Source organism: Crinia signifera, chromosome 1, assembly GCF_055691185.1.
Source record: "Crinia signifera chromosome 1, ASM5569118v1, whole genome shotgun sequence".
Taxonomy (NCBI): domain Eukaryota; kingdom Metazoa; phylum Chordata; class Amphibia; order Anura; family Myobatrachidae; genus Crinia; species Crinia signifera.
Genome location: NC_139217.1, coordinates 6217160 through 6233121, shown reverse-complemented (window position 1 = coordinate 6233121; position 15962 = coordinate 6217160). Strand labels below are relative to the sequence as shown.

General features: G+C 40.7%; 1 long non-coding RNA gene across 1 annotated transcript; it reads right to left on the bottom strand.

The window, feature by feature from the left end:
* Positions 1–13903: 13903 nt before the first annotated feature.
* On the bottom strand, positions 13904–14680 carry LOC146025403 (uncharacterized). The gene is made up of 3 exons (XR_014454106.1): positions 14625–14680; positions 14437–14530; positions 13904–14259 (listed from the first exon to the last, which is right to left on the bottom strand). It is a non-coding gene; the product is annotated as an uncharacterized LOC146025403 (long non-coding RNA).
* Between the last annotated feature and the right edge of the window lie 1282 nt (positions 14681–15962).

Here is a 15962-nt window from a genome sequence, read left to right as displayed (position 1 = left end):
GCAGCAGCATTGAGGATAGATTGGAGTGGAGAGAGGCATTAAGTGAGTCAGCAAGGTTCTTAGTAGCATGCAGGTTTAGAATGGGTCTGATCCTGGAAATATTTTTGAGGTGGAAATGACAGGACTGTGAGAGTCCATGAATGTTTGGATTAATTAAGAGGTCTGAATCAAGGATAACTCTCATGCAGAATACTATGGGGCCTAAGAAAATACTTGTGCTATCAATAGATAAAGAAAGTGTTGAAAGTGAGGTTATGCACAAGGGTGGGAAATTGAGAAGCTTAGTCTTAGACATGTTAACTTTAAGATGGGGGCTATTCAAGTAGATATCCAAGTAGAGATAGCAAGAAGAGAGTTGGGGATCTGAGTGAGGAGAGAGGGGCAGTGGTCAAGGGGAGAAATGTAGGTTTGAGAATTATCAGCATAGAAATTATATTGAAAGTCAGACTAATGAGATCACCTAAAGAGGATGTACAGTATAGAGATAAAAACGGCACATTGTAGAATGCCCAGCCATGTACTACAAGACTTTCTTCTAGCTTCCAAATCATCCAGAAAACTCAATTCCTCAGACAGCTTATCATTCCTACAACTACCCATGCAACCTCGATATACTACAATACTACTACTTACCTCACCTATACATGTCATCCCACTTATCCCAGGCTGACATTGAGGTTACAGGACCACATTTGTATTATGTAACACCCGTTATCGTGTATCAAAAAATTGCGGTTTTCCTACATTATAAGATCACCAGCAGGGCCTCTAACTTCTTTGTGTGTTATTATAGACTCTTGTTTTATTATTGTTGTGGCAATAACTGTGAAGAGCAATTGAATATCCTGGTGTTCCACTAAAATGTTCATAAATGAAAATATCCTGCATTTAATGATTTTGTTATCCAAGTCGACTTGCTAAGCGGCATAAATTCACTGTGTGATGCCAGTTGCCTGCAGCTAGAAGGCATTGGTCCACCCGCATACCCATGGGAACCCTAGGCTTTCCAATGGTCCATCCCCCTAACCGGAGGCATCAACACAGTGGCCCTGCACATATGTATATTAACATATACGCATGATCAGTGTAAAAACATTGGTCCCTGGAGCAAATGCGCTGGGGGCCGATCAGACCTGAATCAGGCCCTGTGTTTGGTCATACCTAATATTTTTATATTTTACTTGTAGCCTTTAAAATGTGAAATGTCCAAAATTCATCTGAGAAAATATTGTGGGCTGATTGCACGGTTACCAAAACCAAATGTAGATTGTGTTCTTGAGAATTATAATTATGTCAATTGTTATTTACTGTGATACTGAGCCTATATCAGTCCCAGATACAGTATATAAGCTGCTGGTTTCTGTATACCTTCCCTGTACTGAGGACTTGCAGCTCTGCCAGTGACACCACAGTATGAGAAGATCCTGCATATACCATGGACTGGTCTCCTGTACACTCTGCCTCTTATCTGTTCCTCCTTATCCTGTGGGTGACATGTTATGGGGGTGTAATGCCGGACTCCAGTGTCACCTGGCTGCACATACGTCTGTGTTTGAGTATAAGTATTACCAAGATGGAGACGTCATTATCGGAGGACTAATATCTGCTCATTCCAGAACTATGGAGGACACCAAAATCAGTAGCCGATATATACTGTCTGTGTGTGCATAGTAAGTTTCTTTTTGTTATTTGTTTTATTTAACTTTATGTTGTTTTGTCCCAGTTAAGTTACATCTTACTGAATAATATATAAAGTTTATATATTCATGGTAGATACTTTTTGTTTTGTGAAATAAGGAGAAGTGGGTTAAATAGAGAACCCCCCCCCCCCACACACACACACACACACACACACACATCAACCCTATTACATACATATTAACCAAAATTGGGAAATCCTGCTCTATGGGAAAGTCAGAAAAGTCTGGAGTCCGGATAATACTGCATGTGATTACTGTAGGGCCTGGGGAAAAACTGGTCTGGTGTCAATAAATAATAGACTGGTACATGTAATGTAATATTAAGTGGAAAGAGAGGATATTACACACAACCTGCACTTTATTATAATAAATTAGAATCTGCACAACATTCTGATATTACACGTGTCCCCTATGTTCTGCCATGAAGGCTGAGAGGTATGAGATGTTCGTGCATACCAGTCAGACGGAGCGCCTCTCTACCAGCCCTCACCAGCAGGGACATTCTGGCGAGCCCTGGAGCTGGATAAGAGGGGCTCCATCTGTGCAATAATATAATTAAACTTTATGATGTTTGATTGAAATCCAAAATCTTGCAGCATGAACATTGAGGAGTACAGAAGCATCCTGGCATTTATCTTTGCTGTTGAGGAGATTAACAAGGACCCCGACCTTCTTCCCAATGTGACTCTGGGTTATCATGTGTATGATACTTGTGCAGATGCCAAGAAAACCTTACACTATGTCCTGCAGATATTATCAGGAGAAGCGAGAGAGGCTCCTAATTACTCCTGTATGGGACACGGGGAAGTGGCCGGATTTATAGGTGATTCTGGGTTCCATACAAGTCATGCGATGGCCCAGTTACTGGCTCTGTACCAGTACCCACAGGTAAGTGCCCACAATAGATATGTACAGAGACACACATTGCATGTATGGGTCACTGTAAGTAACTGGGGGAGCTGGTTGTACTTATTATCAGCTATACATAGTTATCATAGTAACAGGCAGGCCCCCAGTGAAGATAGGCTCACAGAAATCACAGATGACAGTGTTCACAGTAAACCAAAAATTCCTGTCACCACCAGAGGTCATCCAAAGCCTACCAGCACATTCACTCCTGGTCATTGCAAAACTTTGTCATCCTGCCCAGTGCCTAAAAGCCCACATTCAGGCAAATCAACACCCATTTACAGCCACACAAAGCTAAATTTGCAGGTTGTTTGCTATGTCTAGAAGATAAAGAAGCAGAAAGGAGGCTCGTAAGTCTCTAAATAAACCGCTACACAATGTCAGAAGGTTGCAGGGACAGCATATTACATTCTGTATTACATTCAGTAAGTTTATGATCTATGGTTTCAGGAGAGTTTAGATTTGTTTGGAAGTTGCACCCTATTGTATTTTCCTTTGTGAACAGTTACAGGCTATCGGCAACTCTGTATGTAGCAGAATAGTCAGGTATGTCTCACAATACATACAGTATCTAGCCCTGTTAGATCCCAGAAATTTCAGGGTCCATTAGGAATGAAAAATGTATTAGACACTGTGTCCACAATCTCATGCTTCAGGGGTAATTTCCCATGCAATAGGCTTCGGAATGATATATTGCCTTTCCCCCACAATACAAGACTGCACTTTATCTGTTAGGAGCCGCCGGCACCTGTCCCTCCACCACCTGCAAGAGCAAAAGCTCTGGTGTCAGAAGGCGACTTCTGGGCAGGCAACATGGAGGCATTGGGGACATTGCCAGGCAATGCCCCAAACTTCCTCTCCATGTTTGATGGTGGCCAAGTGTTGGGACATTGCTAGGCAATGCCCCGAACTTCTGCCCAGCGTCCAGCAGCAGCAAGTGTACTTCACCTATGCCTGTAGGCATCCTGAGCCCCATCATTGTTTCGTTCCCTCAGTCTGCATGTTCCTGGTCCTGTTCCTGGTTCCAACTACAGCATCCTAGCTCCCAGTCAGTTGCAGTGCATATCTCCTGTTCTGGTCTACCATTCCTCCCTTCAGATAAGTCAGAAGAAATTTGCCTTGGTCTTTGGTTATTATTCTGGTGTCATATTTTGCATTGTTGAATCCCACTGTAAATGGTATTTCTTTACAACGTTACCATCTTGTGTAGTGTTACATATATTTGTATTGTGGTATAGTATCCCTGGTAACATATTTGTGCATTGTTGCATTTCTCAGCTCATTTAGAATGTGTGTGCTTTCAGGCCTTTTAGTCTCCAGCACTTTGCAGCACTTTGCCTCCTGCAGCAGCCTTGTCACCCATAAAGACCTGGCGGCACCGGGATGGGGGTGGAATTAATTAACCCCCACAAACATGGCTGTTATAGGTGAAGCCTTAGTTTGCAGTAGACAAACAGACTAGCAGGGTGTCGGCAACAAGGTGCCTGCGCACATCATTCCTAATATTATAACAAGCCCAAAAAAATATTTTGGGGAAAAGAAAAGTTTTTCTTTTTTCCCTTGCTGAGCTTTCTTTATGGATCACAATCCAGTGAATCCAGCTCAGGTATTATATGACCAGCTTCACCTCCTGACCCAGCAGCTTTAGGATCTCACCATGAGGGTGGAGTTACAGGAAGAGGTTAGGAAAGTTACTCCTGCTGTGTCTACTATGGTTAAAGAGCCAAAGGTGAATTTATCTGACTGGTTCTCAGGGGACAGGGGTCAGTTTTTTAACTTCAAGGAAAGTTGCAAATTGTATTTTCAATTACGATCTCTTTCCTCTTGCTCTGAAACCCAGAGAGTGGGTCTCTCTCCTGCAGGAGGACCCACAGACATGGGCGTTTGGTCTGAAGGCAGACAATCCAGCTCTTTGTTCTGTGGATTCCTTCTTTCAGGCAATGGGCATTCTGTATGATGACACAGACAAGGCGTTTTCAGCTGAGGACCATCTCAGGGCTCTCAAGCAGGGCCATCATGTGGCAGTGTTTTATTGATCAGAGTTCCGGTGATATTCCAATTTTTTTTTTTGCCTGGAATGACCCAGATTTGCTGAGTCAGTTCTGGATGGGTTTGGCTGACCAAGTTAAAGATTTTTTGGTACAGTATCCTGCACCAAATTCTTTAGAGGAGCTAATGCAATTAGCCATTTGCATTGACAGGCGTGTTTGCAAAAGACGCTCTGAGCGGGATTTCCTACCTGCCCTAGTGTGTCTGGGGACCTTGGTGTGGACTAGGAGGAACCCACGCAGATCAGGGTCACTCATGTATCCTCTGAGGAGAAGGCCGTCGACAATCGCAGAGTTTCTGCCTCTCCTGCAGTTGCAGGGGCCATGTGGTAAATGCTTGCCCATAGCGGCCTGGAAATGCCAAGGCCTAGGGATGCAGAGAGACATCATCTCAGGCCTATCAGTATTGTCTCCCAGCAACTCCTTATTGCTTCCAATAAATGTAGGTATTGGGGTGGACAAGTGGGAGTGTCAAGCATTTATTGATAGTGGGGCTGCAGGGAATTTTATTGATCTTGAGCTCATTCAGGATCATGGAATTCCTCTCACTCATCTTGCTTCTAAAGTTTCTGTGTATGGGTTGGATGGCAATCTCTTACCCAGAGTATGCATTACTTACCATACCATACCCATAGATATGAGTGTGGATACTACCCATTCAGAAAAAAAATTCTTTTTTTCTTTGTTCATAGTCCATTAGCTCTGGAAGTATTCGGTTTTCCCTGGTTAATAAAGCATAAACCTAGTTTTGACTGGCAAACAGGGGATTTGTTATGTTAGGGTAAAGCGTGTGCTTCTGAATGTCTGACACTTCTCTTCTTCCTCCTTAATATTCTATTTTTTTCTGATGTTATTTTTCTAAAAGAGAGGCTGACATTTTATCACCCCACCATCCATAATGGCTATTTCTCTTCTTCCTTATTCTAAGCTACCCAAGGGTCATTATACTCTTTGTCTTTACCTGAGACCAAGGCCATGGAGAAATATATAGATGAAAAGCTAAGGAAGGGTTTTATTAGGCCTTCCAAGTCCCCAGTTGGCGCTTGATTCTTTTTTGTGGCAAAATAAGACGGCTCTTTACGTCCCTGTATTGACTACATGCAATTTAACATCATCACAGTTAAAAATGCATACCCTCTGCCTCTCAATTTAGTATTATTTGATCAGTTACAAAAGGCATCTAGGTACTTGTGTAGTTTCACGGTGCCGCCGCGCGCACACTCTATCTCTGAAACTTGGCAGCCTGCTAGAGGTTCGCGTGCCACTCTAGCTATAATGTAATGTAACGTAGAGCTGCGCGTGCCACTCTAGCTGTAATGTAATGAAATGTATTGTGTAAACAGGACACAAACGGGGCTTCTAAACTACACACCCCGGCACACCGCTATCAAAGGGGGTGTCCCCAATGTAGACGCTAACTTTTTAGGCGCTTTTAGACGCTTTTAGCGTCTGAATTCACAATCCTGGCACTTTGCGCGCACAGTCTGTTGCTTAGCCCCGCGCGGACAGCGTAATGTAGTCAGTCAGAGTGCTACGCAGTTAGCGTAGTCAGTCAGTAGTAGCACTGTGTGAGAGACGGAAGTGTATGATGGCAGTGGCGAACCTGACTATGGCGATGGAGCGTCTGACTCTGTATAGTCTGCCCTAGACGGAGGAGGAGGCGGTGGCTTTCCTGCAGGCCCACCAGTTTCTGCCGCAGACCAGACCTGCCCCAATGGCCACCCCATGAGGCTGAACGTCAAAGAGCACATGTGGCGCTGGCGCAGCCTCAGCAGCTGATCGGAGGCCTGGGTCACATCGTGGAGGTGGACGAGAGCCTCTATGTGAAGAGGAAGAGAAATGTGGGATGGCTCCTGCCCCAGCAGTGGGTGTTCGGGGGCATCTCGAGGGAGACTGGGCAGTGCTTCATGACTGCGGTGGAGTGGCGGGATGCGGCCACCCTGATGGCTGCCATTGAGGCCCATGTTGAACCGGGCACCACCGTGTACACAGACTGTTGGAGGGCGTACAACACCCAGCAGCTCCAGCAGCCTGGTTACTTGCATTGGAAGGTCAACCACAGGTATAATTTTGTGGACCCGGACACTGGGGTGCACACCCAAAACATTGAGCACCTGTGGGGCAGCTGTAAGTGGCGCAATAAGCGCCAAAGGGGGGCCGCGCACCATCACCTGGACTCGTACCTCCAGGAATTCATGGGGAGGCATACCTGGTAATCTACTCTGGTTCTGTGTACTATGCACATCAAATAATCCTGTTGTATCCATAGAGATATCACCGATATCATAAGGATATCATCCTGCGTTTTAAACCAGAGGATGCATGGGTCCTTTATCTTTTGTGATTATGACATGGAGAATTTCTATATGAGAATATATGGGAATAAGGGCATTTAAAGTGCCTTTGAGGACATGAAGGTGAATACGTAAATAAGGGAAAAGGGGTTGGGAATGTAGTTCTGCACAAGATAAATTTTAAAAATGAGTCGGGTGTCCCCAATATTAAATTGCCGTGTTTATAATTGCAATTAGTACATAACTGGGGGTGCTGCCAAAGACAATAGTGGTCATACAAGAAACAAAAAGGAAAAGGATTGTCTTTGTTGCTGGCGCACTGAAGAAGATAAATTGTTTGTATTAAGATTTAACTTTTAATAATATCAATAAAAGAAAGCCGTTAAGGTGAAATAAGGATTACATACATGACTGACAAAAAACATTGAACAATAATAAAAGATACACGTGCAGTGTGTGTGTCAATTTACTGGTGTGTTATGTAGTATAAATACTTCTGTGTAAGAAGTATTTATACTACATAACACACCAGTAAATTGACACACACACTGCACGTGCATCTTTTATTATTGTTCAATGTTTTTTGTCAGTCATGTATGTAATCCTTATTTCACCTTAACGGCTTTCTTTTATTGATATTATTAAAAGTTAAATCTTAATACAAACAATTTATCTTCTTCAGTGCGCCAGCAACAAAGACAATCCTTTTCTTTTTTGTTTCTTGTAGGACATGAAGGTGACCGGGGAGGATGACACATGTATATGTGATGGACTAGAATTAGAGTGCTCGTGACATGTGTGTCTCTCAACCGGGGTATATTGCATCGGTATATGAGGATGATAAGGGAGTGCGATTGAATATTAGTGGGATTGTTAGGCTGTTGTGTTACTGGCCGTGTGGGGGAAGAGATCGGTGGTAAATATCATAAGTGGGAGGGTATTTTCCTTACGTGCTATCAAATGTGTTTGTGCATTGTACCGCATGTGTTGTCATAAAAGTATCCATTATAGGTCAGTGACGTGCGTCTTATCCATACGAAAGAACATAGAGTGAGAATTAAAAGAAATAATGTGAAACTAATTAAACAGCAACCGCAGCATTCAGTGAGAACTATAACAAGAGTGAGCGAGCAAAGAGAGAGATTTTGGGCTGGTGCAGTAAGCCTTTGATCTGTGTATGAGTGTGTCTTCACTATGATGTGTGGTGAATGTTTTCCAAGCATAGGTCGTGTACATGGGATATAGACGGTACATTGAGAATAATGTATGATGATAATGTATGGCTGTATCTTATGTCGGCATAGATTATCAAAAAATTGCGGTGTTGCATAAATTGTGTGTTACTGATGGTTAAGTGGATTGTCTTGGACTTAAAGTTTTCTGTTCCCTTAGAGGTGGGAAAGGTAAACCTCTCTTTGTGTCCCTTGGTGTTACATCATATTGGTGAGTTTGGTTTCCAGTGGTATATATCGTAAGTGGTATATAGATTATACATGTGCAATTCTGGATTATACATATTGTATCGATTCCCAGCGTCTACACAGCTCATACCTTTCCATGAATAATAGTTGGCTTATACTCAAAGGAAGGGTGCATAACTGTTTCTTCATTTAGTCCCTTAGGGACCATGGTATACATTAGGAAGACGAGCCTGGTCTCTTTCCTCAGCAGTGCCCTGTCTCTATCTCCTTTTTTGATACCCAGGTTGACTTCCCATCATACCAAAGGCTTGTAATCCCATGGGATTGCCTTGAAGGTATCTGAGAAAGTGCCATGCAACTGGTGTAAGAGTTCTCATATTGGATTTATCCCTGTCCGCATTTCTGATGCTCGACAGGTGTTCCAACAGCCTCTGTTTCAAAGGCCTTATGGTTTTTCCTATGTAGTTCTTGTTGCAAGGACATTTGAGACTATATATCACTCCAGATGTTGTACTTGTGATATGATTCTTGATTTTCCTTTCCTTGTTGAATTTATAAGAGTACGATGTGGTAGGAATCCTCAGAGGGCACGCTTTGCATTGCCACATTTATAGGAGCCTTCCTTCAGTGTGCTTTTGATGGTGGGTTTATCCATGTGACTATGGACTAAGATGTCCTTGAAATTATCACTCCTTCTCCAACTCATTTGGACACATAGGTAATTATCAGTATGAAAGGGCTCTGTGTGAAGTAAAGCTTTATTATTCTGGTGTGTGTGTTACATAGGCCCTTATTCTGATCGGTGCGGCCGGATCCGATTATGCGGCCAGGACCGTGCGTGCGAAACCCGCCTTCCGTACGGATCGCCAACTCCGTCCGTACGCGGTAAGAAGCTGGCCGAACGGATCGCACGTGTATTTTTCATGGAATACGCCTCCTCCATCTCAGGGAACCTCCCCCATCATTCGATGGTCGCAGACCATCGAATGCAGGACTGAATGGTCCACCAGCTCCCGCAACCTCAGACCACACGGATATTTTTCCGTGCAAAAGCAGGGATCTGGGCAAGCAGCTGACATCCGGCGATGTCATATGTCCGCCCCCTACACGTGTGTCACGGCCGCATTACCATGCGTACGCCCAGCGTTTGCATGGGAAAGCCCATGAAACGCGGGGCGTATGCATATGGTAATGAGCCCAAATAGCCTTTCACGCCCCTCTCCACCCCCTGTTCGGAGTGTTCACATATCATGTGGGATTTAGCCGTACGCCCCGCTCGCACATGCGCAGAGACGCCTCTGCACATGCGCAGACACAAAACATCGGCGGGCCGAACGCACGCGGATATATCCGCACCGACCAGAATAAGGGCCATAGTTACATAGTAGGTGAGGCTGAATAAAGACTTGCGTCCTTCTAGTTCAACCTATGTTTATTCAGATATAACATGTGCAGATACAATTAGATTTGGGTGGGGTTTTTCTTCAATGTGATGCAATCTATATTGCAGTGTAAAAAAAAAGCAGTCAGTTAGTATCCCTGCACCGAAACAAAATAACTCACCCAAATCTAATTCTATCTGCCCCCCTGCAGTGCACATGGTTTTGTCCAGGTAAGAAGGAATTTGCCTCAAGAGTGAACTAAAATAAGGCCCTACTGTATATGAGGTAAAAATGTTTCCTAGGCAATTTTCACATGCATTTTGACAAATTGCCTTGGGACATTCAGGGTTAAATCTATTTTTGTATTAAATATTATTTTTTAAAATAACTACAATATTTATATTTTATTCTGTTTTCCCAGATCAATTGTGGAACCACGGACCCTGCCCTACATGACAGACAGTTATATCCAACCTTTCACCGGATTGTGCCAGATGACCGGGACCGTTATGTAGCTATTATTAGATGTCTCCTACATTTTGGATGGAACTGGGTTGGGGTCATTACACCGGGTGATGGCAGTGGGGACATGGAACTACAGGAACTTAGTCGTATGATGGCCCGGAATGGAATTTGCATTGAGTTCATCATTAAATTAACCAATGACGTGGACATGAATAGAAGGACAATAACTGATATTGATACATTTACTGCTAGAGTTATAGTGATATGTGGCATATTGTCTATAAATTATATTGAATATTTTGATAAATCAGAAAATATTCATGAAAATATCACACTAATCCTGCATGACTCGTCCGTTAATATCAAATATACGGAAGAAATAATGTATACATCAGTTAATTGTAGTTTAATGTTTATATTTCCCCCTAAACATATCCCCAGAATTAGTCATTATATTAATAATGTAACTCCGTCTAATCACCCAAACGATCCCCTATTGGAAGATATTTGGCTCTGGCTTTTTCATTGTCTTTCCCCAAACAAACTAAAAAATAATTTGTATCAATTTATTTATAACTTTTCCGGAGTGAACTGTACGGGCACCAGTCATGTTCTACCAGCATATTCTGGGTTTATGGATACAAAGCCTTACTATACAGTCACGGCAGTATACGCTCTGGCTCACGCTCTGCACAAGCTGAAACAATTCAATAAAAGTCATCAGACTTATGGATCACGACAATTAGTAAGTTATATGTATTTACAGTAAAAGGATGTAGGTGTGTTTGGTAGTGACCCACTTCCTGCTCTGGCTTTGCTGCGGACCACTAAACTTTAAACAATTTGGCAGTTAATGGCAAGAATGCACTGCCAAATAAGTTAAAGTTTAGTGGTCCGCAGCAAAGAAATATTTTATTAAAAATAATGTTTGGTACAGTAAGGATCCATACATGTTGTAGAAATGCCTCGTCCTGTATCTCCCACTCCTCATAATAGGCATATGTTTGTGTATACAGAATTGTGAGCATTGTTCTAACATTTACCTTGTTTGGTTTTCCATCTGCAACTAATGAATACACATTCAACCGTAGTTCTTTCATTTTTTTTACTTAAGGAATTATTTTGTCATTTTTGCTTCATTTGAGATGCTATTTATTAGAGGTTTGATTAGTTCATCATGGTTTTTTGCCAAAATCACCCTTACGTGAGGCAAATTTCTGCACATACACTGGGTGTGTGCGGCCACAATGAGCAGGAGTGTGGGGCGCCAGCGGGTAGTCACGCCCATGTGAAAGTCCAGCATTTCATGGGCATTCTCATGCAAACGCTGGGCGTTTCCATGGAAATCAGCCCATGATGTGGGTGGTGGGGGTGGGCAGCTGACATCACTGGATGTCGGATGCCCGCCCCCTTCCTCCCGATGTGCATGCATATCTAAGTGGCCTGAGAGTCACTTTAGAAATGTGTGCATTCACCACAACGTTCAATGGTTGGCGACTATGGAAAGATGTCAGAGTTTCCCCTGGCCTGCGAATGGATGTTTATGTTAAACATCCTGTTTTCAATACGAATGCAGACGCCATTAGTAAATTAGGAATCATCATTCTTTTGAATATAATTCCTATACGTATTTTGAAAATGGTGTATGCATTTGTATTTGTAAATATGAATACGAATATGCCATGAATACAACTATGAAGAAAAAAAATATACAGTATATACTCTACCACCTGGATGGCAGAGGATATAGAAAGGAACTTAGGGCCTTATTCTAGTTCATTCTTTCTGACAAAATCCTTCTTAGATGGACAAAACCATGTGCACTGCAGGGGGGCAGATGTAACATGTGCAGATAGAAATAGATTTGGATGAGTTATTTTGTTTCTGTGCAGGGAAAATACTGACTGCTTTATTTTACACTGCAATATAGATCTCACTTTGAAATAAAACCCCACCCAAATCTAATTCTCTCTGCACAAGTTACATCTGCCCCACCTGCAGTGCACATGGTTTTGTCCATCTAAGAAGGATTTTGTCAGAAAAAATGAATTAGAATAACCCCCTTAGAGAGATGAGTATCTGTTTGCTGAGCTGCTCACACCTGGGGGTTGTTAGACCCCCTATATATGCTGGAACTAGGGAAAATAAAATTTGGATGGGTGAGCGCTGGAATTTAAAAATATATATATTTTGACCAATTGGGTATTACGTATGATAAACAATTTTAATATATCATTAGCACGTAAATACAGTAAAACCACAACATATATATATATATATATATATATATATATATATATATATATATATATATATATATATATATATATATATATATATATATATATATATATATATATATATATATATATATAAAATATATACACTTAACATCGGCACTCACCTTTCCTAGTTTTGGGGTGCCCTATGGCTTGTGACCACATTGTTTAAACAGACATTGTAGGAACTCTGCACACACTAAATTAACTGATAATAAATAGTGGAGATTTGGTTCATGAATTGATCAATGCATTTAAGCCTGCAGAACAGTGGGGTCCCGTGAAGGAGGCTCCAGGCTTAAATGCATTGATCAATTCATGAACCAAATCTCCACTATTTATTATCAGTTAATTTAGTGTGTGCAGAGTTCCTACAATGTCTATATATATATATATATATATATATATATATATATATATATATATATATATATATATATATATATATATATATATATATATATATATATATATAGCAGCACTTAATCCTTGGAAGGAAAGAAAAACCAGCACTCATGTTTTTGGTGAAAGAAAAGTAGATTGTATTTCAAAAGGTCATGGTGTTAAGCCAGCCTGTCAGCTTAACACCATGACCTTTTGAAATACAATCTACTTTTCTTTCACCAAAAACGTGAGTGCTGGTTTTTCTTTCCTTCCAAGGATTAAGTGCTGCTGTAACCTGTTGTATGGACCTTGCACCACACCTGTTGAAAATACCATTGAGTGCCACCTTGCCCAAGTCTATATATATATATATATATATATATATATATATATATATATATATATATATATATCTGCGGGTGTTGTCCGGCACTCTCGTCGAGCAGGTACAAGTCCTTGGTGCCCTCCTCACATGGATAGATCAGGAAGGGATTCGCTGGGGCACTTGGTAGTAGCACCAGAAGAATACAGGCGGCACTCAAGGGTTAAATGGAGTATATCCAAAAGCAAATTTTATGACATTCAATAAAGTGATACAGACGGCGTCATGTCGACGTTTCAAAGCCGACCAGGCTTTTTCATCAGGACGTGTGCGTCTCAGGGGTGCATAAAGTGCTGTGCGGTAGAAAGAGCTCTTTCTACCGCACAGCACTTTATGCACCCCTGAGACGCACACGTCCTGATGAAAAAGCCTGGTCGGCTTTGAAACGTCGACATGACGCCGTCTGTATCACTTTATTGAATGTCATAAAATTTGCTTTTGGATATACTCCATTTAACCCTTGAGTGCCGCCTGTATTCTTCTGGTGCTACTACCAAGTGCCCCAGCGAATCCCTTCCTGATCTATCTATATATATATATATATATATATATATATATATATATATATATATATATATATATATATATATATATATATATATATATATATATATATATATGGAAAAGAAGGGGGGACCACACAGTGCGCTCAATATAAGTGATGAATGAAGCTGCAACCCTGAAAAGATCCCCTGTTAGATGGGATCCGGGTAAAGAAATGAAGGAGAAGGGGGTATTCAGGGTGCGCTACAGAGACCTTATACAATTTAGGCTGTACAATTCAAACGTTTTTTTTAAAAAACAATTTATTAAAAAGGATGCTCACAGGAGCATAGCAGTTTAAACACAAGGTTCAATTTCAGATACGGTGAGCTGAAGATATGATGATCTGTATGTACACAGGATAGATGAATATTCATAAACGACAAATGAGCCCAACGCGTTTCGTCGTTCACACGACTTCCTCAGGGGCATGGCATAATATGATAGACACACTGTAAATCATAATACAAAACATCAATCATATGAATGTTTACATGTTGTACTAAAATTCATTAAAACGTACATTGCAAATAGAGAAAAGAACGGCAGGTGTAAGGAAGAGAGGACAGAAAGGACAAAGATATAAAAATATAAATAAAACGGGACAAAGATCCTTCTGGATCACATACCAAAATTGTGGTAGAACTCTAGGCAACTCCTAGGTAACGCAATATTTATTTGGCTGTAGAGGCTTGTTGAACCTATAATTATAGGCGTAGTATCCTACAAAGGAAACCGATAGAATCCTTCATAAACCAACAATCAGAACACAAATGTGGTTGGCGGGGGGGGACAAATTGGAAAAAATGATACATACCACTAGTCGTAGTATTTGCGGATATAGAAACAAATAGTCTTGATGAGAGAACAAATGATATCTGATAACAGAAATAAAATATAGCTCCTATTAGATGAAGAACACACAAAAGGGTTGCAGAATCTAACTGCTAAGGGTAATTTACTACCCAGCTGGCGTGTAAGAGTTAACAGTATGTAACATCCAATTAAGACGTCTGCAGGTTATTTAGTGCAGAAACAAATTCATATTTGATACAAAACTTTTTCCAAAAGAATACAAAAAATTGCATATAGTGACACAAGGTGGCCCTATAATGGCCAAATGAAAAAAAATAATAATAAATAGAGTGTCACTTGCTAATATTAAGCTGTGACTTCAAGGCTTCAGTCAGAAATGAGTACAAGTACTTACTTATTCAGTCAGTCTGAGTAGTGAACTGCTAAGCTCCACCAAAGTGAATGACTGAGGGAAGGTGGGCTGAGTATATATAGTGAATGACTAAAACGTTTTTTTTATTTATATTTATTTTTATTTTTATTATTATTATTATTTTTATTATATTTTTTTTTTATTTTTATTTTTATTTTTATTTTTATTTTTTTTTTATTTTTATTTTAATTTTATTTTTATATTTATTTTTATTTATTTTTTTAATTTTTTTAATTTTTTTAATTTTTATATTTATTTTTATTTTTATTTTTATTTTTACATTTTCATTTTTATTTTTATTTTTATTTTATTTTTATTTTATTTTTATTTTTATTTTCATTCATTTATTTTTTATTTTTTATTATCATTTGTCATTTATAGGTATTCATCTTCACACATTTCCATTCATATTTCAATACATTTTTCATTAGAGTTTATAATCCCACTAATTAGGGAACTTTTCTATTCACTGTCAGCCATGGACACTCATTTAGTAGTTATTCATGCTGTGGCACGCATTAGCGTTCCACATACCGGATGTCCGCATTTCCCTTCACCTCATTATACCTTCATACAAGTCAGCAGAGCACTCATCTCACGTTCCCATTCAGGAACGCATATAGCGCTCCGCACTTATGTCACTTGATCTTCACAGAGGCACGCCGTCGGCGCTCAGTGTTGGAACGCATACAGCGTTCCACAACTCGTCATCACCTCACCTACACTCCCTCTCACTATGCGCGTATACCCGCAGGAGCGGATATGACGTCACTGGAACGCATGGCGTCTCCACCATGCGTTCCAGCATATTTAATTATAACTATTCTCATAGGGATCTAATTTTCTCACGGCGGTTTTCACATTCTTAAGGTAGCGCCGGCAACACCTAGCAGAAGAATGTTTTTATAATACACCAGACACCCCGAT